The following is a 12,166-nucleotide window of genomic DNA, read 5'->3' on the forward strand; positions in this document are numbered from 1 at the left end:
CAGGATATTTAGTTTTCGAGATACAGCAGGAAACAGCTCATTCAGCCCACTGAATGCATGGCGACCATCGATCACCTAGTTCACATAGTTTTATATTATCCCACTTTCCCATCCATTATACATTATGAGCAATAACCTACTAACCCGCACGCCTATGGGATGTGAGAGGAAACCAGAGCTCCTGGAAGAAACCAATGTGGTGACAGGGAGAACGTGCAAACTCCACGCAGACAGCACCGGAGATCAGGATCGGACCAGGGTTTTTGGCGCTGTGAGGCAGCGATCTACTGAAGGGAATTCAATGTGGAGCTCTTGGTTTGTGGAAATGAATAGCTTAATCCTCATGATTTATACACCTCATTCTCTTGACAGGATCCAGTCAGTTGTCACCTGATTGTATAGTGAATGGAGCATCTTGATCAGATGCCAGTTGATACTGAAGTCCTCAGTCTGTAGAATAAGTCATTGATATAGTTGTGATAGATTTTTTGTTTGGTGGTCAGGCCTGATTGTGAAAATAGTTGCATGGTAGCATAATGCGTAAGTTACTAGATGAGCCCAAGAGTTCTGGAACAATGATTCAGAAAGTGTTTGAATTCCACCAAGGCAGCTGAAAATTTTAAATTCAAGTCAGTAAATATATTAAGAGTTTAAAAATAACACAAAACTACCCAACTATCTACCATGTATAGATACAAAAGGCTGGAGTAACTCAGCAGGTCAGGCAGTATCCCTGGAGAAAAGGAATAGATGACGTTTTGGATCGAGACCCTTCTTCGGACTGTCTGAGTTACTCCAGCCTTTTGTGTCTGTTTTCAGTTTAAACCAGCATCTGCAGTTCCTCCCTACATATCTACCATGCACAAATCTTTTTGGTGCACAACATTATCAAGGGAAAGAAATGTGCCCTCTTCAAATAATCTAGTCTATTTATGTCTAACCAGAGCCACTATCTGGTCACTCGATTCATGGGTGATTAAGAACAGACAATAAATGTGGCGCGTTCTGTTACAATGTATCCTGTGAACAAATAAACAACAACAAAAAGTCCACATCAAAGATTTTTGGTTGAACTTAACCCCAAGATTAAGCCTTGAAATCAGAGCATAATGTCCTTCTTAGTACAGATAAGGAATAAATCATGAGCGTAGGGAACAGCTGAAAATAGTCATTGAAAGTTTGGAAAGGATTGGGCACGTTGACTGGTGGTGTTGTTAGGAAACTGATGAGGATTTGGTTATGTCTAATCTTCCATCTCCTAAGGAAGGAAGGTGGAACAGAGTTGGAAGAATAAACACACATTCTTGGAAAAAAAATAGATGTAAGCAAAGGATTGAAAGGGGCGCGTAGAGGTGTGAGAAGTGATGGGGTAAACATAATTAGAACGGCAATAGAGGAATAAACACAACGATTGATCAGAGACTGAAGAGTAAACGTACTGAGATGACTCAAAGTCCCATGAGTTGTGTCATTTTCCTGCCCCACCAAACCTGGCCAAATGGCAGATGGAAATTTCCATCTCTTTCCAGCTTCATTTAGTCTGTTATCCAAATGGCCAAAAAAAAAGGCTGGCTGGTTTGCATGCCCCCAAGTGTTGAGGCATAGCTGTACCTTGTCATTCCTCCAGTTTCCCTCTTGGTTCTTGGTTTCTTGGTCCTCCAAAATATTCCAAATGGAATTTATACTGGAGGTGGTGGAGGGAGGACTTAAGCCAGAAAGGGGTATTGGGAAGAAAGAGCTACTTTAAATTTAGTTGCATCTGGTTGGGTAACTATAGTAGGGTGGAGATTATTCCATGCTTTAATTGTGCGAGGGAAGAACGAATTGCTGTATACATCTGTCTTTGTAGCTGGGATCACAAATTGGATCGAATGCCCTCGTCTGCTCCTAATTGGTTTAGGTTTGGTGTAGGTCTTGTAATCTATGTCAAGCTGACCATTTAACAATTTGTAGAAACAGGTCAAACCTCTCCCTTGACTCTTGGTCTGAAGAAGGGTCTCGACCCAAAACGTCACCTATTCCTTTTCCCCAGAGATGCTGCCTGACTTGCTGAGTTACTCCAGTATTTTGTGTCTACCTCTGTTGCGGAATAGAGGTGGCATCCCATGGCAATGTGACATTGATAAATAACAGCAATTAACTATTTAAGATTACAAGGTGATTTTGTTTTGTTTCATTTTTATTGTTTTGCCTCCAACCACTTCAGATCATTCACTCTTGTTTGCCAATTGTCCTCCTGAATCCCAAACGCCAACGCCTATCCTCTCTAGGCATAATCACCAGGGGGGTTAAAGAACTCTCTGACCATGGCAGCTGAGTTGGACCTTGACTTCATCTATGAGTTACTTAGGTTCATTGCTAGCTCCATCAAATTTACACTCCATCATACATATCAGAAGATCCTAGCTTTTATTTTGGGATTTCATTCAATCAATTGATCTTCTCAAGGCTATCAAAGAATCATTAAAATCATCTCCCAATGGACTGGACAATCTCTGAATATGCTGGCCAATATCCATATTAGATTGTGTAGGAAGGAATTGCAGATGCTGGTTTAAACTGAAGATAGACCTGAAGAAAGGTCTCGACCCAAAACGTCACCCATTCCTTCTCTCCAGTGATACTGCCTGTCCCACTGAGTTACTCCAGCATTTTGAGTCTATCTTCAACATATTAGATTGCCTAGTTACTTATCATTGCGGTTGGAGAGGTATTGCTTTGTGCAAATAGGCTGCTGTATTTACAAGGCATGGATTTGTACGGCACGGAAACAGGCCCATTGGCCCAACTTGCACATGGCAACCAAGATGTCCCATCTACACTTGTCCAACCTGCCTGCATTTGTCCCATATCTCTATGAACCTTTCCTATCCATGCATTTATCCAAATGTCTAGTACCTGCCTCCCTGCTCTGCAAGCTCATCCGTATACCCGCCAGCATACGTGGGTAAAAGTCACCCCTCAGGTTCTTTTTTCCTTTTGGTATAAGCTTCTGTGCATTCACTCTATATATTCCCCTCACGAATTTATACACCTCTATAAGATCACTTCTCAGCCTCCTGCATTTTACAGATTAAAGTCCTAGCATATCCAACGTCTCCCGATAACTCAGGCCCTCAAATCCTGGCAACATCCTTATAACTTTCCATCTTAACAATATTGTCACTATTTTTATTATCATGTATTGGCCAAATTACTTTCAAGCTATTTAAAGAACTGTGAAAGTCCTTCCAGGTACTTGTTTTGTTAGTGAAAATAGTGGGAAGAGTGGCTTTTAAGGATTTTCTATTTATTTTTTATTTTATGCATGCCTCAGGACAGAGACCTCTTTTGAGATCCACGAACTAAAACAAATAATGAGGAATTGCTAAGGTGCAGAATCACATGAAATGTACATTTGAATCATAAGGAAGACACATTAAAAGTCACGGACTTTTACAGAGTGTTTTTTAGGGGGCAACCTCTTTTATTGGTGTTCTCCCCCTCCCCCTTCTCCCCCCTTCCCTTTATCCCCTCCCCCTTGACCTCCTCCCCTTCCCCCCTCCACCTCTCCCCCTCCTCCTTCCCATCCCCCTCTCCTTTTTCCCCTCCTTCCTCCTCCCTTTCCCCCTGCCTCCCTTCGCCTCCTCCCACCTCCCAACTCCCCCACCATTGTTGGTGGTGTGGATAAGACAAGATTATTTTTCTGGTGGGTTGGATCAGTCAAGAGTATTAACTGGCTGCTAGGTTTCTGACACAGGAGAATAAAACAAATGCCACTGTCCATGATATCAAGAGACAGACAGTGAAACACAAAGACAATTTTTCGATTGTGGCTCAAGACAAATGGCATTTTTATCTGCATTGGTTCCCCTGTCCACTGGTCATTTAAAGAATTTTGTAATTTCAGTGTGAATCCTTTCTGCAATCGCACCTTTTATTTTACAATTATAAAATTATCAAGTTTCCTTAACAGCAATCATGTTTTTATATGGATTCCATTAACCACAGAGCTTGGCTTGATCACAATGGGAATCAAAGTTGGGAGTACAATCACTTAATGTGCAGATATGATCATTTACACATTAATTGATGGAATGCCACCTGGTGTTTCTGCCAGATAATTTGGACTGAAATTAGTTATTCGATGAAAGCAGCATTGATTCACCTGCCTGAAGAAGGGTCTCGACCCAAAACGCCACCTATTCCTTTTCTCCAGAGATGCTCTGACCCAAGTTCAAGTTCAAATGTGTCATGTGTCCCTGATAGGACAATGAAATTCTTGCTTTGCTTCAGCACACAGAACATAGTAGGCATTTACTACAAAACAGATCAATATGTCCATATACTATAATATAAATATATACACACATGAATAAATAAAATGATAAAGTGCAAATAACAGATGATTGGTTATTAATAATCAAAGTTGTGTCCGAGCCAGGTTTAATAGCCTGATGGCTGTGGGGTAGTAGCTATTCCTGAACCTGGTTGTTGCAGTCTTCAGGCCCGCTGAGTTACTCTAGCTTTTTTGGTCTATTTTCGGTTTAAACCAGCATCTGCAGTTCCTGTGATCCACCTGTGATCAAATAGTGCGTTGTTACTCCACGCATGGGACAAGTTTAGTCTTTGATTATTTAATGTCCAGTGATGTGGATACAAGACGGAGCAGTTTTCAGGGAGTTAAATGTTTGAGGTCCTGTATTATTCACTTTTTTCCCCCCTTTGTTGCTGTGATAGATTTTTATTCTTCCGGATGGACCAGTCTATGATTTAGCAATAACCCTCTTTTATTCCCCTTTAAATGTGAAGACCAAACCGCATCAGCCAAGACTCGTAGTTCCTGTGTGAATTCCACACCCAGCAATGTTGGTCAAATGATCAAATATAATTCTAAGGCAGGGCAAGGAAGGAGGCAAAGTATAGTCAAAACAATCAGAAAGTTTGAGCGTGCGGTATGAAGAAAGTAAATGGAACAACAAAGACTTTATTTTTGGTTCTGTGGTTAGGTTACTCTAGTTGGAAACATTGTACATTCATGCCTTCCTCTGGAACTGGACTAATCTAAGAAATTATGTCAGATCTGGATGATGGACACAGCTTCTAAAATCTGTGCTCTTTTCTTAGACTTCCTGGCCTCATGATCTTGGAATCCACCAAATTCACAGAGGAAACCACAGAAGGCTCTGGAGGCCAAGTCAATTGATATTTTTAAGGCAGTGAGAGATAGATTCTTGATTAGTACAGGTGTCAGGGGTTTTGGGGAGAAGGCAGGAGAATGGGGTTAAGAGGGAAAGATTGTTCACCCATGATTGAATGGCAGAGTGGACTTGATGGGCCGAATGGCCAAATTCTGCTCCTATCACATGAACTTAATTTGTCAAGTTTGTGGTTTGTGTACGACTCCCATGTCTTTCTGAATTCCATTAACTGATCTGTCATAGTCATAGAGTCCTGGAGTGATACAGTGTGGAAACAGGCCCTTCGGCCCAACTTGCCCACACCAGCCAACATGTCCCAGCTACATTGGTCCCACCTGCCTGCGCTTGGTCCATATCCCTCCAAACCTGTCCTATCCATGTACCTGTCTAACTGTTTCTTAAACATTGGGATAGTCTCAGCCTCAACTACCTCATCTGGCAGCTTGTTCCATACACCCACAACTCTTTGTATGAAAAAGTCACCCCTCAGATTCCTATTAATTATTTTCCCCTTCACCTTAAACCTATATCCTCTGGTCCTCGATTCCTCTACTCTGGGCAGATGTCCATTGAAGGAGAGAAAGTGATAGAAAATTGACTGCAATGTTATGTAACTGGCATGAGGGGGGTTTGGGAGGGGGACCCATATAAATGGTGGTGGTAAAACTGTGGGCAGCACAGAGGATCAGCGGTGCCTCACAGCGCCAGGTTCGATCCTAACTACGGGTGCTGTGCGGAGTTTGTACGTTCTTGCCTTGACCAAGTGGATTTTACTTCGGAGTCAAGTGAGTGACTACGTGAAGAACCCGCTCAGCGCGCAGGCGCGGCACTTGTATCCGCTCAGAGGGTCCAGTCACTACACCTATTGCGACTGGACAACATGATCACAGCTCCAGACCAGATCTGTCGTTATCCAGCGACTGATCAAACAGAGCAGACCAGGAACACCTAATCCAGTCGTGGCTTACCCACCAGAACCACGGTTATGTGCCATGACCCACCTACTATCCTACATAGACACAACCAAAATATTCGAGGGAGATGAAAAGCCTTGTGGGTCAGTCACAAAAACCTTATGGTCGGGTGACGAGCCAAACCATTGCGAGATGGCTCAAGCAGGTGCTAGAAACTGCTGGGATAAACACTAACATGTACAAATTTTATTCCACCAGGGCAGCATCCATGTCGACGGCTAAAGAATGGACATGCCTATAGACCACATCCTGGCTACAGCAGGATGGTGGGGGGGGGGAAAGACCGTTCAGAAATTTTATAATAAGCCGTTGGCAAAACCTGGTTTATTTGCAGTAATGATTTACGAACTGCAAATATTTAATTTAAGCCCAGGGGAGCAACTTAATTCTTTGTTGTTATTGTTTAAAAAATACCGTTGTGTTTTTCTACAAATAGACTCATTGGTTGATTACGAAAACACTTCCTCCCTCAAGAACTTCGGCAGTGAGTGAAATGAAACTGTTACACGGTTTGAAATCACAGAGCTTTGAAAGCTTCACGTAGTCACTCACGTGACTCCGAAGTAAAATAGTAAGATTAAACGAGAACTTACCAGTTTGAAGTTTGATCTGTATTTTATGAGGAGTTACGATGAGGGATTACGTGCCCTCCGCTCCCACCCTCATTATATGGATCAAACTAATAAATTGATGTCTCCTTATCTTTACTATGTTTACTTCAAATAACTGTGTCTATCTGTGATTCCACACCGCTGCTTGGAAGTATGCCACGCCTGCGCGCTGAGCGGGTTCTTCACGTAATCCCTCATCGTAACTCCTCATAAAATACAGATCAAACTTCAAACTGGTAAGTTCTCGTTTAATCTTACTATTTTATCTGGTTTCCTCCCAAATTCCAAAGCCGTGCAGATTTATAGGGTAATTGGCTTCTGTAAATTACCCCTAGTGTGTGGGGCATGGAACTAGTGTATGGGCTTTGGAATGGTTGGCATGGTGGGCCGAAGGGCCAGTTTCCACACTATATCTCTAAAACTAGAACTGTTGGGCTGTATGACCCTTTTTGTGAAAATGCTTCATAAAAATAGGTGATGATGAATCTTCTTCAATATCAAAGTAAATATATTTGAACTCAGCCCATGGCCCCCACCCTCCATCTGACTGTCCTACACTCTCTGGACTCTGTCCACTGAACCACTCCCTTCCAGCGGGTTCGATCCACCTAACCCACCGAGGCAATCAAAATCAAACGCAAAGGGGCAGACTTTGGAACGAGAGAAAGGCGAAGCAAGAGGGAGCCAGCAGACACACACAACAACATTTGTTTAATACTGCGGCTCATTTATGACCAGCTAAGGTTTGAAGTTTGTATTTGTCAGCCAATGACTACCCTCATAATTGTGGTACCACCCCCTCATTTTGCCAGGGTCTCTTTATTGACCAGACAAGGGCTGATCCCTGAGTCTGTGCAATATTTGCTCCACTTGCAAACAGTTTACCAAACTGGTCAAGACATTTAACTGAGGCAGGTGCATAGGCTCGGAGTAAACAGTATACCTCGCCCTATATCATTACTAGTGCACACCACAAATTCACAGAAACCAAAATTCGGTAAATACAGATACTGTCAAAGCAAAATGTGTCAAATGCTGACTATGAACCCATGGATCCACTGCTCCTTTGTGTCTCCTAGTCACTGCTTTCTTCCCTGCAATCTTGGTCAATTCTCTATTTTATCAGCATTATTTAATAGAAGTTGAAAAGGGATCTTTTTTTTTTCTAACTCTCGTCTGCCTCATGCGGTGTGCACCTTCTCATGAATTATACTCTCCTCCCTACTTATGTTAGACACAAAAAGCTGGAGTAGCTCAATGGGTCAGGCAGCATCTCTGGAGAAAAAGAAAAGGTGATGTTTTGGGTCAAGATCGCTCTTCAGACTGAGAGTCAGGGGAAAGGGAACCGAGAGTTATGGACGGTACAGAGAACAAAGGATATGCAAAAAGCAACGATGGTCAAGGAAAGGCAGAGTCCACAATGGTCCATTGTTGGCTGTGTGGTAGATGATAACGAGTTCTACAGAGAGTGAAACTCAACGGGATGACAGTGAAACTTATACGACGTGACGGGTGGGGGAGGGCGGAGAGAGAGAAAAGGGTGGTTAGTTTGCGTGACGGTTCCCACCCTGGTCGTCGAACTAGTTTCACTGCCGTCCCGTTGAGTTTCACTCGTTATCACCTACCTTGAAGTTAATGAAGTTAGAGAAATCAATTCTCATACCATTGGGTTGTAAGCTGCCCAAGCGAAATATGAGGTGCTGTTCCTCCAATTTGCATTGGCTTTCACTCTGAGCTGGACTCATTTGTGCTCTAAACTATTCTTTAAATACAATTTCACGGCAATAGAATATCTCTGCTTCATTCTACAACTTTTTAATGCAAAAGCCTGCCGAGTGTTGCATCCTAAAAGCCTGATGTACCAGCATCTGATAGAGCCATGTTGCATTCTCAACTGTTCAGCACTGGGTGGCACTGTTGGACAATCTCACCCTTCTGGCATCAAACTGGCTATTACAGTAATAAGAAATATTCAAGGCATGCTATGTAAAATAATGGTTCCATACACAAGGCAAGGAAATGTATATCCCACTGTCAGGGCAGAGTGTCACAGAGTCATACAGCATAGAATGGGGCTTTCCATTCTCGGACATCCGAAAATACCTTTGGGTAACCTCCAACAACCTCCCCCCACATCTCCTTCTCACTCTTCTTTCTTTCTCCCCTTCTCCCCTGCGCCCCTCCTGGACTTGCACAAATACCCCCCCCCCCCCCTCACCCAACCCTCCACCCTCCAACCCATTCCTTCCTCTAGCTTCACAATTCACAATTCTTCTATGTTTTTGTTTCACACATTCCATTTTTTTAAGTCCAAAGTCTCTGGCAGCTCATTCCATACAACTACCACCCTCCGTGTGCAGAAGCTGCCCCTCGTGTTCCTATTTAAATCTTTCCTCCCTCACCTTAAAACTCTCCCTCCTGTTCTAAATTCCACAACTCTGGTGGCAAAAATACTTTGCGCATTTACCTATCTAAACCTCTCAGGATTTTACACACTTCTGTAAGACCACCACTCTTTCTTCTCCGCTCCATAGGAATAGTATCCTGGGTTGTAACTCATGGTTGTGTGCACAATTAGTTGTGTGCACTGTTCAAGAACCTGATGGTTGCTGGCAATAAGCTCCACTTAACCCTGGTGGCCATGGTATTCAGGCTCCTGTACCTTCTTCCCAATGGGAGGATTGAACTGAAAGTGTGGTCAGGGTGGTGCGGGTCTTTGATATTGGCAATCAATGATGATTTTTATTATTTGCTTACTATATGTAGAAAGGGGACAAGAGGCCAGATATGGTGGCACGGTGGCCCAGCTGTAGATTTGCCGCCTTACAGCGCCAGAGACCCGGGTTCGATTCTGACTATGGGTGCTGTTTGTACGGAGTTTGTACGTTCTCCCCGTGACCTGCGAGGATTTTCTCCAAGATCTTCAGTTTCCTCCCACACTCCAAAGACGTACAGGTTTGTAAGTTAATTGGGTTGGTATAAATGTAAAATTGTCCCTGGGGTATGTAGATTAAAAGGTACACAAAATTGCTGGGGAAACTCAGCGGGTGCAGCAGCATCTATGGAGCGAAGGAAATAGGCGACGTTTCAGGCCGAAACCCTTCTTCAGACTGATGGGGGGTGGGGGGGGGGAGAAGGAAAGAAAAAGGGGAGGAGGAGGAGCCCGAGGGCGGGAGGGTGGGAGGAGACAGCTCGAGGGTTAAGGAAGGGGAGGAGACAGCAAGGGCTGGCAAAACTGGGAGAATTCAACGTTCATGCCATCCGGACGCAAGCAACCCAGGCGTATGTAGATTATTGTTGATGGGTGGGGATCGCCTGCCAGTTCGGCGGGCCGAAGGGCCTGCTTCCACGCTATATCCCTAAACTAATCTCTAATCTGCTAACAGAGAAAGCAGCCTTAAACTTTGCCCGTTGAATGCACTGAGACCTCTGGTGTTTAAATTTACCGAAGGGGACCCACTTCCTCGGTTGTGCTGGTTGACCTCATCTTCCAGCCAGCTCAGAGGACAGGATTTTGCTCGATCTTCTTTTATGATTAATATTTGCCAAAGTTACTAACTATGTTTGAATAATCCACCAAACGTCTGATGCAGTGGTCAGAGTGTCTGCATGCTCACTTTTCACATTTCTAGGAATGTTACATACTTTTATCAAACTTATGTTACATACTTTTATCTTGAATTAAATGGTTCAAATTCCTACCGAGCCTTTAGTTACCCAGTTCCCAAAGATATTGGACTCTAACTCTTTTCTAAATTTTCCCACTCTCATCTCACCTCTTCCCAACTGTTCCTACTCTCCAATTTGTTCTTTGGTGGACCCCACTCCACATGTTCCCCCCCTTTCTCCAAACCTTTCCCCAATGATTCCCTACTCTACATGCCTCATTGCTCCCACTTTGTCTGCCTTTGCATCTCACTGATAATGTCACTCCCTGATAACTTCTGCTCAACCAGGTCCATCACAATTCAATTTCCACTCTCCTGCTCTCCTTGGTTGCCATTCTCTGAGACTCTTCCTTATAAAGTCTTATACCTTGGATCTCTTAGTGTTAAGTTAATTCATGTCACAGGGAGAAGGTACAAACTCTGTATAGACAGCACCTCTGGTCAGGATTGAACCCGTCTCCGGGTTCTCCGACGCTGTAAGGCAGCAATTCAACCACTGTGCCACCCCAAAATATTCTGAGCACCCACGCTCCTTCTGAAATATTAAACCAAGTTCTCTTCTTCCACTGCATTACTTGTTTTGTAGAGATTCGTGGATAGGAAACGTTTATAGTGGTAGTGGCCAAATGCGGGCAGGTGGGACTGGCGTTATGGTCAGCATGGACAGGTTGGGCCGAAGGGCCTGCTACTGTGCTATAATGACTCTGCCGCTATCTAAGAGGATCAGGGAAATTTTCTCTGGACATTTAGATAGATAGATAGATATAATTTATTTGCCACAACCAGGGTTGGTGGAAATTTGGGTTGTCAGCAGCAGTACAATAATAAAGAACACACAATAAAACTGTAACACAAACATCCACCACAGCATTCATCACTGTGGTGGAAGGCACAAAAATTTGGCCAGTCCTCCTCCATTTCCCCCCCGTGTACAGGACCAGAGTCCAGAGTCAGTCCAGGATCAGCTCTTCCTCACCGGAGACCGCGGCTTTAGATTGTTGTAGGCCGCAGGCCGGCGGTCGAGATTTAAAGTCCCCGCCGCAGCCAGAAGCACCGTAGACTGCAGGGCCGGCGGTCGAAGCTCCCCTCCAGGGGTGATGGTAAGTCCATGCCAATATTTATCCCTCATTCTCCAATGACAGGTTATCTGGCCATCAAAACATAGCTGCTTATTGGATCTTCATCTGTGCCTACGTTGCCAGGATGGGGCCATTAAAGGTGCTTACTAGGCTGTAGATACTTTGATGACTAGGGGTTGTGAAGGGTGCTGTAAAATTCCATCATACTTTCCATGATTTTCCTGAATGTGGCTTTTGATGGATCAGGATCGTCCATTCATAATTTGACCAGATCAAATGATCTCATCCTGAAACACTCATAGTGTGCAGGGCACACATATAAAAAAAAATCCATGAGTTCATTTCATGAGTGGGTAATGTTCAATGTGACGGGCACATTATTATAGACGTGTGTTATACTTTAGACAGCCACTGGGTGTCAGATATGGCCTCTAAAACCACACGGTGTATATTTACTTCACCAGTTCCGACAATGACCACAAGCTTTTAAAACGTTAAAACACACACACACACACACAAAGTGCTGGAGTACACCAACGTCTCAGGCAGCATCTCTGGAAGACATGAATAGTTCATGCTTTGGCTTAGGACTCAACGATAGGAAATGGAAACCGAAGAAGGGCTTCTATCCAATCTGTGTGAGGAAGGGACACG

Source organism: Amblyraja radiata, chromosome 39 (genome assembly GCF_010909765.2).
Source record: "Amblyraja radiata isolate CabotCenter1 chromosome 39, sAmbRad1.1.pri, whole genome shotgun sequence".
Lineage (NCBI taxonomy): Eukaryota > Metazoa > Chordata > Chondrichthyes > Rajiformes > Rajidae > Amblyraja > Amblyraja radiata.